Raw genomic sequence first — 14,370 nt, forward strand, 5'->3', positions numbered from 1 at the left:
ACCAAAGACCTCGAGTATCTCCTCTAGGACAGCGATGACGTTTGATGCCATCCCGTCTTTCCACAGCCCAGCGAGAGTCATGAGAGAGTACATATGACTGATTGATGACTGATTGATGATTGAGAGAGGGGCCGCAGCTTAGAATTCAATCGTGCTATATCAGAAAGAGGCCAGGCGGAAGCTCTTGGGAAGCTCCTTTGGGTTTTTTTTCCTCTCTGGTGGCTTTGCTCGACGGATTTGGAAGGGCTATTTCCCGACCAAAGACCTCGAGTATCTCCTCTAGGACAACGATGATGTTTGATGCCATCCCGCCTTTCCACAGCCTAGCGAGAGTCATGAGAGAGTAAATACGATTGATTGATGACTGAATGATGATTGAGAGAGGGGCCGCGGCTTAGAATTCAATCGTGCTGTCAGAAAGAGGCCAGGCAGAAGTTCTTGGGGAGCTCCTTTGTTGTTTTTTTTTTCCTCTCTGGTGGCTTCACTCGACGCCATCCCCTCTCTCCACAGCCCAGCGAGGGTCATGAGAGAGTAAATATGATTGATTGATGACTGATTGATGATTGAGAGAGGGGCCGTGGCTCAGAATTCAATCGCGCTATATCAGAAAGAGGCCAGGCAGAAGCTCTTGGGAAGCTCCTTCGGGTTTTTTTTCCTCTCCGGTGGCTTCGCTCGACGGATTTGGAAGGGCTATTTCCCGACCAAAGACCTCGAGTATCTCCTCTAGTACGATGACTTTTGACGCCATCCCCTCTCTCCACAGCCCAGCGAGGGTCATGAGAGAGTAAATACGATTGATTGATGACTGATTGATGATTGAGAGAGGGGCCGCGGCTCAGAATTCAATCGCGCTATATCAGAAAGAGGCCAGGCAGAAGCTCTTGGGAAGCTCCTTCGGTTTTTTTTTCCTCTCCGGTGGCTTCGCTCGACGGATTTGGAAGGGCTATTTCCCGACCAAAGACCTCGAGTATCTCCTCTAGTACGATGACGTTTGACGCCATCCCCTCTCTCCACAGCCCAGCGAGGGTCATGCGAGAGTAAATACGATTGATTGATGACTGATTGATGATTGAGAGAGGGGCCGCGACTCAGAATTCAATCGCACTATATCAGAAAGAGGCCAGGCAGAAGCTCTTGGGAAGCTCCTTCGGTTTTTTTTTCCTCTCTGGTGGCTTCGCTCGACGGATTTGGAAGGGCTATTTCCCGACCAAAGACCTCGAGTATCTCCTCTAGTACGATGACGTTTGATGCCCTCCCCTCTCTCCACAGCCCAGCGAGAGTCATGAGAAGCGGAACGGGTTCAGTCAGGAGCAAGTCGGCTTTCCATTTGGCCCACGGCCGTTTCAGCCTCGCCCAAATCAAAACTCCGTAAATCTTCCCCAGCCCCAGCGGACTCCCTTCCTTGCTGAAGGTCGCGATCCTTCCTTCTTCCTCCCCGGACGCCCCCGTCCTCCCTTCCTTCCGGAAGGTCGAGATCCTTCCTTCTTGCGCGGACGCCCCCGTCCTCCCTTCTCGCTTCCCGGCCGTCCGGATCCTTCCTTCTCGCTTCCCGGCCGTGCGGATCCTTCCTTCTCGCTTCCTGACCGTCCGGATCCTTCCTCCCTCCCCGGACCCTCCCGCCCTCCGGCCCGTCCCGCACGTCCGCAACCTCCCAAACTCCCACATCCTCCCTCCATTCCCAGGCTTCCGCATCTTCCCTTGGAAGCCGGAATCCCTCAACTTCCCAAAACTCCCGCTGGAACCTCGACAACCACCACCGCGACTACCACTGGCACCACGACCTACCGCACCGCAACTACCCCCGGCACCAAGACAGCCACTACCACCGCAACCACCCCTGGCACCAGTACATACCGCACCACAACCACCCCTAACAACACTACATACCGCACCACAACCACCGCTGGCACCAGTACGTACCGCACCGCAACTACCTCTGGAACCACAACAACCACTACCACCACAGCTACCCCTAACACCGGAACATACCGCACCACAACTACCCCTAACACCAGGACATACAGCACCACTACGTACCGCACCGCAACTACCCCTGGCACAGCAACAACCACTACCACCACAGCTACCCCTAACACCGGAACATACCGCACCACAACTACCCCTAACACCAGGACATACAGCACCACTACATACCGCACCACAACTACCCCTGGCACGGCAACAACCACTACCACCACAGCTACCCCTAACACCGTAACATACCGCACCACAACTACCCCTAACACCAGGACATACAGCACCACTACGTACCGCACCGCAACTACCCCTGGCACTGCAAGAACCACTACCACCACGGCTACCGCTAACACCGTAACATACGGCACCGCAACTACCCCTAACACCAGGACATACAGCACCACTACGTACCGCACCGCAACTACCCCTGGCACCGCAAGAACCACTACCACCACGGCTATCCCTAACACCGTAACATACGGCACCGCAACTACCCCTAACACCAGGACATACAGCACCACTACGTACCGCACCACAACTACCCCTGGCACCGCAGCAACCACCACCGCCACAGCTACCCCTAACACCGTAACATACGGCACCACAACTACCCCTAACACCAGGACATACAGCACCACTACGTACCGCACCACAACTACCCCTGGCACCGCAGCAACCACCACCACCACAGCTACCCCTAACACCGTAACATACGGCACCACAACTACCCCTAACACCAGTACATACAGCACCACTACATACCGCACTGCAACTACCCCTGCCACCGCAACAACCACTACCACCACAGCTACCCCTAACACCGTGACATATGGCACCACAACTACCCCTGGCACTGCAGCTACCCCTGGCACCGCAACAACCGCCACCACCACAACTGCCCCCGACACCACTACTTTCCCCACCACAACTGCCCCTGAAACCATTCCATTCCCCACCACAACTCCCCCGGAAACCTCTACACCCGCCACCGCAAGTATCCCCGGCACCACTTGGCTCCCCACCACAATTGTTCCTGATACCGTGACATACGGCACCGCAACCGCCCCCGGAACCGCAACAACCACTACCACCGCAACTCCCCCTGACCCCACTACCTTCCCCAGCCCAAGCACCCAGGAAACCACTCTGTTTCCCTTCGGTATCGACTCCACTATGGTCCCCATCACAGCTGCCCCTGACACCGCTACATTCCCCACCACAACTACCCCTGATACCTCTACAGTCACCACCACCACTACCCCTGGCACGGCGACATACAGCCCCGCAACTGCCCCCGGAACCACAACCACCCCTACCACCGCCACTGGCCCTGACCCCGCTACCTTCCCCGGCCCAACGGGCCCTGGAAGCAGTGTCCTGCCCCTCTCCGGTGGTACTGCCTCCCCTGCGCTCCCCACCACCACTGGCCCTGACAGCTCTCCAGCCCCTCCCACCCCAACTCCCCCGGGCACCTCTTGGCTCCCCACCACAATTGTTCCTCCTAGCACCACATACAGCCCCGCAACTGCCCCCGGAACCACAACCACCCCTACCGCCGCCACTGGCCCTGACCCTGCTACCTTCCCCGGCCCAACGGGCCCTGGAAGCAGTGTCCTGCCCCTCTCCGGTGGTACTGACTCCCCTCCGCTCCCCACCACCACTGGCCCTGACAGCTCTCCAAGCCCTCCCACCCCAACTCCCCCGGGCACCTCTTGGCTCCCCACCACAATTGTTCCTCCTAGCACCACATACAGCCCCGCAACTGCCCCCGGAACCACAACCACCCCTACCACCACCACTGGCCCTGACCCTGCTACCTTCCCCAGCCCAACGGGCCCTGGAAGCAGTGTCCTGCCCCTCTCCGGTGGTACTGACTCCACTTGGCTCCCCACCACCACTGGCCCTGACAGCTCTCCAGCCCCTTCCACCCCAACTCCCCCAGGCACCTCTTGGCTCCCCACCACAATTGTTCCTCCTAGCACCACATACAGCCCCGCAACTCCCCCTGGAACCACAACAACCCCTACCACCGCCACTGCCCCTGAAAGCTCTCCAAGCCCTCCCACCCCAACTCCCCCGGGCACCTCTTGGCTCCCCACCACAGTTGTTCCTCCTAGCACCACATACAGCCCCGCAACTCCCCCCGGAACCACGACAACCCCTACCACCGCAACTGGCCCTGAGCCCGCTACCTTCCCCGGCCCAACGGGCCCTGTAAGCAGTCCGCCGCCCCCCTCAACTGGTGTTGCCTCCCCTGCGCTCCCCACCGCCACTGGCCCTGACAGCTCTCCAGCCCCTCCCACCCCAACTCCCCCAGGCACCTCTTGGCTCCCCACCACAATTGTTCCTGATACCACCACATACAGCCCCGCAACTCCCCCCGGAACCACAACAACCACTACCACCGCCACTGCCCCTGACAGCTCACCAAGCCCTCCCACCCCAACTCCCCCGGGCACCTCTTGGCTCCCCACCACAATTGTTCCTGATACCACCACATACAGCCCCGCAACTCCCCCCGGAACCACAACAACCACTACCACCGCCACTGCCCCTGACAGCTCACCAAGCCCTCCCACCCCAACTCCCCCGGGCACCTCTTGGCTCCCCACCACAACTGTTCCTGATACCACCACATACAGCACCGCATCTACCCCCGGAACCACAACAACCCCTACCACCGCCACTGGCCCTGAAAGCTCTCCAAGCCCTCCCACCCCAACTCCCCCAGGCACCTCTTGGCTCCCCACCACAACTGTTCCTGATACCACCACATACAGCACCGCATCTACCCCCGGAACCACAACAACCCCTACCACCGCCACTGGCCCTGAAAGCTCTCCAAGCCCTCCCACCCCAACTCCCCCGGGCACCTCTTGGCTCCCCACCACAATTGTTCCTGACACAACCACATACAGCCCCACAACTACCCCCGGAACCACAACCACCCCTACCACCGCCACTGGCCCTGACCCCGCTACCTTCCCCAGCCCAACGGGCCCTGGAAACAGTGTCCTGCCCCTCTCCGGTGGTACTGACTCCCCTGCGCTCCCCACCACCAGTGGCCCTGACAGCTCTCCAGCCCCTCCCACCCCAACTCCCCCGGGCACCTCTTGGCTCCCCACCACAATTGTTCCTGATACCACCACATACAGCACCACATCTACCCCCGGAACCACAACAACCCCTACCACCACCACTGGCCCTGACAGCTCTCCAGCCCCTCCCACCCCCACTCCCCCGGGCACCTCTTGGCTCCCCACCACAATTGTTCCTGACACCACCACATACAGCCCCACAACTACCCCTGGAACCACAACAACCCCTACCACCACCACTGGCCCTGACAACTCTCCAGCCCCTCCCACCCCAACTCCCCCGGGCACCTCTTGGCTCCCCACCACAATTGTTCCTCCCAGCACCACCTACAGCCCCGCAACTCCCCCCGGAACCACAACAACCCCTACCACCGCCACTGCCCCTGAAAGCTCTCCAACCCCTACCACCGCCACTGGCCCTGAGCCCGCTACCTTCCCCGGCCCAACGGGCCCCGTAGGCAGTCCGCCGCCCCCCTCGACTGGTGTTGCCTCCCCTGCGCTCCCCAGCGCCACTGGCCCTGACAGCTCTCCAGCCCCTCCCACCCCAACTCCCCCGGGCACCTCTTGGCTCCCTACCACAATTGTTCCTGATACCACCACAACTACCCCTGACACCAAAGCATCCACTACCACCACAACTACCCCTGGCACCACGACATCCCGCACCACAACTTCCCCTGAAACCACAACAACCACTACCACCACAACTCCCCCTGACACCACGACATCCCGCACCACAACTACCCCTGAAACCACAACAACCACTACCACCACAACTCCCCCTGGCACCACGACATCCCGCACCACAACTACCCCTGAAACCACAACAACCACTACCACCACAACTACCCCTGGCACCACTACATCCCGCACCACAACTTCCCCTGAAACCACAACAACCACTACCACCACAACCCCCCCTGGAACCACTACATTCCCCACCACAACTACCCCTAAAACCACTACGTTCCCCACCGCAACTGCCCCTGAAACCACTACAGTCCCCACCACAACTACTCCTAAAACCACTACGTTCCCCACCACAACCGCCCCTGAAACTACTGCAGTCCCCACCACAACTACCCCTAAAACCACTACATTCCCCACCTCAACTACCCCTGAAACCTCTACAACCACCACCACAACAACCCCTGCCACCACTACGTACCGCACCGCAACTACCCCTGAGACCACAACAACCACTACCACCACAAGTGCCCCTAAAACTACTACAGTCCCCACCACAACTGCCCCTAAAACTACTACAGTCCCCACCACAGCTGCCCCTGAAACCACTACGTTCCCCACCACAACTGCCCCTAAAACTACTACAGTCCCCACCACAACTGCCCCTAAAACTGCTACAGTCCCCACCACAACCGCCCCTAAAACTACTACAGTCCCCACCACAGCTGCTCCTGAAACCACTACGTTCCCCACCACAACTGCCCCTAAAACTGCTACAGTCCCCACCACAACCGCCCCTAAAACTACTACAGTCCCCACCACAGCTGCCCCTGAAACCACTACGTTCCCCACCACAACTGCCCCTAAAACTGCTACAGTCCCCACCACAACCGCCCCTAAAACTACTGCAGTCCCCACCACAGCTGCCCCTGAAACCACTACGTTCCCCACCACAACTGCCCCTAAAACTACTACAGTCCCCACCACAACTGCCCCTAAAACTACTACAGTCCCCACCACAACTGCCCCTAAAACTACTACAGTCCCCACCACAGCTGCCCCTGAAACCACTACGTTCCCCACCACAGCTGCCCCTAAAACCTCTACAACCACCACCGCAACTACCCCAGGCCCCACTACGCTCCCCACCACAACTACCCCTGAAACCACTACCTCCCGCCCCACCACTACCCCTGGAACCACTCCGTCCCCCCCCACACCTACCCCTGGAACCTGTACAACCACCCCCACAACTACCCCAGGCACCACCCCGGAGCCCTACTCCGCAATTCCTCCCCCTCCCAACGTTCCCAGCTACCTTAGAAAATTGTTTCAAAGCTTCTTGGCTTGCATCTATTCCCTACTTGAAAAGGAACTGTAACCGGGAGTTAAATATCCGATTGCCACAGCATTTAGGGGGAAAAATCTAAGTGAAAAAATGCAAAACCACTGCCACCACCCCAAGGATCGTCACCATCCTCAATTTGGTGCCGCCCACCTCACTGAAACACCTCGTCACATCCCCAACCTGTATCATTTCCAAACTGGAAAGATGAAGACAGAGGGCCTCGGCCGAGGTTAGACAGGTCGATCCGACTTCCTGGATGGCCTCCCCACTTCTTGGGCTCCCGTTCCAAGTGAAATGCCAACCCCTCCATTCAATCCCGGATGAGGAGTGGAGTCCAGTCCCCTTTGGAGTGCTGAACAGGATGCAAACCCCGTGGGGAGACAAAATCTACAAACTCTGCTGAGCCTGAAACCTCTCAAACACCTCCAGAGTGTTAACCATGAAGTTAACTTTCCCAGAACATTCCCCGAGGTCCTCGGAAAACAATTCTGAAACCTAGAGCCTTGATGGTGATACTCGGTTGCCTTGGGGAAGAATCTAGTTCACCTTGGTGGCATTGGCCAGTTGCTTCCTCTTAAGGAGACGTGCTACGGTGCGGCATTTTAGGGAATCATCTCAAAGGCCTCCTGTAGTCAAGTCTCACCGGGAAGCGAATTTTGATGGGAAGAGGATCCAAGTGGAAATACTTCCCCGACCCAAGACAAACCGTCCGCCTTCGGGCGAGCTACCAAAATCGATGGACTTCATTTCCGGAATTTCCATTCGTTGAAGGACCTTCTAAAACTAAATACTGGTTTCACTCTTAAAACCGATCAACGCGTTCTGCCTTTGATGTGACGATTAAAATGAGGGGTATGGGGTCGTTGCTTTTTTTTTCTTTCTTTCTTTTCTGGCAATGCTTTTAGCAATGGTGGTGATAGGCTTTGATTTTTTGGTGGCTAATAATAAAGTTTTTTTTAGTTGCTGCCTGTTTTCCTCGTTGGTAATGGATGCCTGATTCTGAAAGGAGAAGTATGAATACCCATTTCAATCAGCCATTTATATTTACTGAACTCCTACGGTCTGCGGAGCACATAAAATGGGAAACTAAAAGTGAGGAGACCAGAGAAAATGTTTTAAGGGCAGAGAAAAGGCAAAGCTTCAGACCACGCTACATCCCCAGCTGAAAACTGGGAGTCAAAGAGTAGAGAAAATGTTTTAAGGGCAGAGTAATGCAAAGCTTCAGACAAACGCTACATCCCCGGCTGAAAACTGGGAGTCAAAGAGTAGAGAAAATGTTTTAAGGGCAGAGTAATGCAAAGCTTCAGACAAACCGTACATCCCCAGCTGAAAACTGGGAGTCAAAGAGTAGAGAAAATGTTTTAAGGGCAGAGTAAAGCAAAGCTTCAGACCACGCTACATCCCCGGCTGAAAACTGGGAGTCACGGGCTGAGGATAAACCAGCATGGTGCTCTGCTATGGAGAAAGGAGCTGCTATTTTTGAGAAAAAGCTTCCTAAGGAAGAAGAGACGAGAAACTAAAAGAGAAAACAGTGCCAGTTGTAATGAACACCAAATGTGATGAGACAAGGGACAGTCTTTTTGTGCACATAATGGGGTCACTTCAGACAAACACACACATACACACACACACTCAAAGATGAATTTCACTATCTTTGTCAGATAGGGACACACTTTGTCAAACACATAATAATAATGGCATTTATTAAGCGCTTACTATGTGCAAAGCACTTTTCTAAGCGCTGGGGAGGTTACAAGGTGATCAGGTTGTCCCACAGGGGCTCAGTCTTAATCCCCATTTTACAGATGAGGGAAGTGAGGCCCAGAGAAGTGAGGTGTCTTGCCCAAAGTCACGCAGCTGACAAGCGGTGGAGCCGGGATTTGAACTCATGACCTCTGACTCCAAAGCCCGGGCTCTTTCCACTGAGCCGCGCTGCTTCTAATGGGGGTCACAGTCTAAGTGGGAGGAAGAACGGGAATTGAATGCCCATTTTACAGATGAGGACACTGAGGCACAGGGAAGTGGAGTGATTTGCCCAAGGTCACCCAGCAGACAAGTGGCGGAGCTGGGATTGGAACTCAGGTCCTTGGACTCCCATGCCTTCGCTGCAGGAGCAAGATAGGACCACAAAGAAGTCGTGGAAAGCAGATCGGACTCATTGACTCCAGCATGTTCTGGGTGAACTGGACAGCAGCAGGATATAAACATACAGCTGCTCAGTGATGACTCGAACCGGAGAAACCATAAAGAGAGAGAGGACAGAAGAAATGTTTTAATAATAATAATAATAATAATAATCAATCAATCATATTTATTGAGCGCTTACTGTGTGCAGAGCACTGTACTAAGCGCTTGGGAAGTACAAGTAGGCAACACATAGAGACAGTCCCTACCCAACAGCGGGCTCACAGTCTAGAAGGGGGAGACAGACAACAAAACCAAATATACTAACAAAATAAAATAAATGGAATAGATATGTACAAGATATGTACAATAATAATAATGAGAGCATTTATTAAGCACTTACTGTGTGCAAAGCACTGTTCTAAGCGCTGGGGAGGTTACAAGGTGATCAGGCTGTCCCACAGGGGGCTCACAGTCTTCATCCCCATTTTCCAGATGAGGGAACTGAGGCCCAGAGAAGTCAAGTGACTTGCCCACAGTCACACAGCTGGCAGTTGGCAAAGCCGGGATTTCATTCATTCAATCATATTTATTGAGCGCTTAATAATAATAATAATAATGGTGGCATTTATTAAGTGCTTACTATGTGCAAAGCACTGTTCTAAGTGCTGGGGAGGTTAACAAGGTGATCAGGTTGTCCCACGGGGGGCTCACAGTCTTCATCCCCATTTTACAGATGAGGTAACTGAGGCCCAGAGAAGTGAAGTGACTCGCCCAAAGTCACACAGCTGATAAGTGGTGGAGCCAGGATTTGAACCCAGGACCTCTGACTCCAAAGCCCGGGCTTTTTCCACTGAGCCATGCTGCTTCTCATGCTTAACGTGTGCAGAGCACTGGACTAAGTGCTTGGGAAGTCCAAGTTGGCAACATATAGAGACGGTCCCTACCCAACAGCGGGCTCACGGTCTAGAAGGGGGAGACAGAGAACAAAACAAAACATATTAACAAAATAAAATAAATAGAATAAATATGTCCAAATGAAATACATAGAGTAATAAATCCGTACAAACATATATACATATATACAGACACTGTGGGGAGGGAAAGGAGGTAAGGCGGGGGGGTGGAGAGGGAGAGGAGGGGGAGAGGAAGGAGGGGGCTCAGTCTGGCTCAGTTTGAACCCATAACCTCTGACTCCAAAGCCCGGGCTCTTTCCAGATTCAAGGAAGCCAGACTCAGATGTCGTGGGATAGCAGTGGACAGTTGGGAGGCAGAGATGGTCAGAAGACAGGTCAGGCTGTCCTTCGACAAACTGAAATAACCACCATGGGGTAAGGTCTCTGAGAAGATCGGGTCAAAGAGGGGGAGAAACTATAAGCCTCAGACGCTGGGGGTAACCTGTTCAACGGTTCGACCATCGGAATAAGAAACTGTCTGGAAACCGGGAGGCTTGTGGGTCGGGAGGAGTTGCCCCTTTTGAAGGAGGCGAATCACCTCACAAAAACACGGCTTTCCCAGAATCCTTAGAATCAATCAATCAATCAATCGTATTTATTGAGCGCTTACTGTGTGCAGAGCACTGTACTAAGCGCTTGGGAAGTACAAGTTGGCAACATATAGAGACGGTCCCTACCCAACAGTGGGCTCACAGGCTAGAAGTCTAGACCATGCTTTAGCCTTGCAGATGGTTTTCAGGCTGTGGGATTTTCAGAGCCAGTAGGTCTGGCAGACACCTCACACTGTGACCCCCTTCCTTGGATGTGCTGAGCTGCGTCGAGGTCCCGGGGAGGAACACGGTAGTTACAGTGACGATGATGGCTCTCGGGATGCTCTAGCCAGAGTCCGGTTCTCCACGGGAGAAGGTGAGCACTGAAGAACTGGATTGTGCGGGCCGGAATGTAGAAGGAGAGAGCCTTCCCAGGCTTGAATCAAATTATAGATATTCATTCTTTCATTCAATCGTATTTATTGAGCACTTACTGTGTGCAGAGCACTGTACTAAGCGCTTGGGAAGTACAAGTTGGCAACATATAGAGACGGTCCCTACCCAACAGTGGGCTCACAGTCTAGATATGTACCAAAGTGCTGTGGTGTTGGGCTGCGGGGCTCAGTACAGTGTGCAGAGCAAACTGAGTCCCCGACTGAGTTTGGGACAGTACAACTTAACAGAGTTGGTAGGCACATTCTCTGCCCACAGTGAGCTTACAGTCTAGAGGGAGGGTGTCTCATGCCTAGAATACCACTGAAATAGGAGCTGAACTCTGAGAGAATTCACTCTCCTCTATCTCGCATATCTTATCACTCTATCAGGGGTAATAATAACAATAATAATGGCATTTATTAAGCACTTACTATGTGCAAAGCACTTTTCTAAACGCTGGGGAGGTTACAAGGTGATCAGGTTGTCCCACGGGGGGCTCACAGTCTTCATCCCCGTTTTACAGATGAGGTAACTGAGGCCCAGAGAAGCGGAGTGACGTGCCCAAAGTCACACAGCTGACAATTGGCGGAGCTCGGATTTGAACCCATGACCTCTGGCTCCAAAGCCCGGGCTCTTTCCACTGAGCCACGCTGCTTCTCTAATTTATCGAGCACTGTGTGTAGAGCCTAGCCTGTAAATAATTATCATTTTGTTACCTGTAAAGCACATACTATGTGCCGAGCACTGGGGTAGATACAAGTTAATCAGGTTGGACACAGTCCCTTTCCCACATTCATTCAATCGTTCATTCAATCACATTTATTGAGCGCTTACTGTTTGCAAAGCAATGTATTAAGTGCCTTGGAGAGTACAATACAACAACAAACAGGCACATTCCCTGCCCACAGTGAGCTCACAGTAGAGAGGGGGAGACATGGGGTTCACATGGGGTTTGCAGTCTTCATCTCCATTTTACAGATAAGGTAACTGAGTCCCAGAGATGTGAAGTGTGTGAAGATGTGTGTATATATGTATATCACCTGTATATAATAATTATAATAATAATGGCATTTATTAAGCACTTACTATGTACAAAGCACTGTTCTAAGCACTGGGGAGGATACAAGGTGATCAGGTTGTCCCACGTGGGGCTCACAATCTTAATCCCCATTTTACAGATGAGGTAACTGAGACACAGAGAAGTGAAGTGACTTGCCCAAAGTCACACAGCTGACAGTTGGCGAAGCCAGGATTTGAACCCATGACCTCTGATTCCAAAGCCCATGCTCTTTCCACTTGAGGCACGCTGCTTCTCTATGTATATCACCTGTATATATGTATATCACCTGTATATATGTATATGTTTGTATGAATTTATTACTCTATTCATTTATTTTATTTGTGCATATTTATTCTATTTATTTTATTTTGTTAATATGTTTTGTTTTGTTCTCTGTCTCCCCTTTCTAGACTGTGAGCCCGCCGTTGGGTAGGGACCATCTCTATATGTTGCCAACTTGTACTTCCCAAGCGCTTAGTCCAGTGCTCTGCACACAGTAAGCGCTCAATAAATACGATTGAATGAATGACTGAATGAAGTGACTTGCCCAAAGTCACACAGCAGACATGGGGTAGAGCTGGGATTAGAATCCAGGTCCTTCGGACTTCCAAGTCCGGGCTCTATCCGCTAAGCCACGCTGCTTCTGAGCTCAAAGTTCCACAACCGCAATTCCCATCGCCAACTGGAAAACCAGAGGTGACAATTGCCCCACCCTCAGTTGCGGAAGTGTGAACATTCCTATCAGGGAGCTGATCCCCAGTGAATGACAACTGGAAGACAAGTTGATTACTTCCCAAGCGCTTAGTACAATGCTCTGCACACAGTAAGCGCTCAATAAATACGATTGATTGATTGATTGATTAGACTAGAAGTGGTATTTGCTGTGGCGGAGAGGGCAGGTGTGGGGGGAGAGCTTGGTTGTGTCACCTGACAGGCTTCTATTGGAGGAAGAGCCAAGGCCCAAGCATGGCAGGGAAGTAGAAAATTCACCTGGAAACCACATTTCCCAGATCCATGTGGAAATAAGAGCCAATCAAGTTGGGCAGAGCCTCTTAAAAGGAGGAGAGGGAGCCAACCACCTCTGTCTTTTTTTCTCTCTGCCCGCCTTGCTGTTGATTCCCTACCCATTGTTAGGCGGAGATCTGAGGAAAAACTGTGTACTCAGGTGGGATTGTTCTCAGAAATCGGTCTACCTTAAGGAGAGTTGTTTACAAAGAGATGAGTTTTTGTAGCTTCAGAAGTGTGTATCTGGTTTAGTTTCCTCATCTGTTTCTTCTTGAGTCTTAAAGTTTGGTGTCTCCATTTTGGACTACTGGAAAATGTCCAACAGTTTATACGGAACAGGGAACCAGGAAACTAAGACTCTAATCCCAGCTATGCCCCTTCCCTGTGACCTCAGGGAAGTCACTTCTCTGTGCCTCAGTTTCCTCATCTGATCTCCCTTCCAGTTAGATTGTGTCCCTTGCGGGACATGGACAATGCCCAATCTGATTATTTTATATCTACCCCAGAGCTTGGTGCAATGAGGGCTTAATAAATATTATTATTACCTTGGACTTACTTCAGACCCCTTTCCTGATTACCCTTACCATTCTCCTTAAATGTCCTTAGACTAGCAACTATGGTTCTAAGGCTCAGAAGTGAAAATCAGAATGCTCCAAAGAGCTGATACCCCAAGAGGGATCTATATAAAAACCTAGCTCCTTGCAATCTCTTCCTATCTCTTTTGTTGTCATCATGCCTTATGTTTTTCCAAATTTTAGTCTCTTTAATTCTCAAAGCTGGCCTGTATTTTGACAGCGTTGTCCTTTGGCAATACTGGCCTCTATGCTCCAAATAAAGTCAGACATCATAGCTTGTAGTTAATCTAAAAAATTACCTACAAAAGAGCTTCTGGCAATTCCCCTTATTCATGCACGGTAGAAATTACTCTAAAACTGTAAGTACACGGATATGGGCTATTTTTTTGTTTGTTTTTAATAAATGTTTCCCTTCATGCAAAGGATAATACAAGCCTTGATTGAAAAATTTCAGCCTAAATCTACTTTCTATAGGTTTGGGATGGTTGTACTGTGCTGATTGAGGACAGGTATGCAGGTAGTTGGCTCTCATTCATCCCACCTGTCTGATTTCAGAAATGGGTCCCTTGAGCATG

The sequence above is a fragment of the Tachyglossus aculeatus genome, chromosome 17, assembly GCF_015852505.1.
Source record: "Tachyglossus aculeatus isolate mTacAcu1 chromosome 17, mTacAcu1.pri, whole genome shotgun sequence".
Lineage (NCBI taxonomy): Eukaryota > Metazoa > Chordata > Mammalia > Monotremata > Tachyglossidae > Tachyglossus > Tachyglossus aculeatus.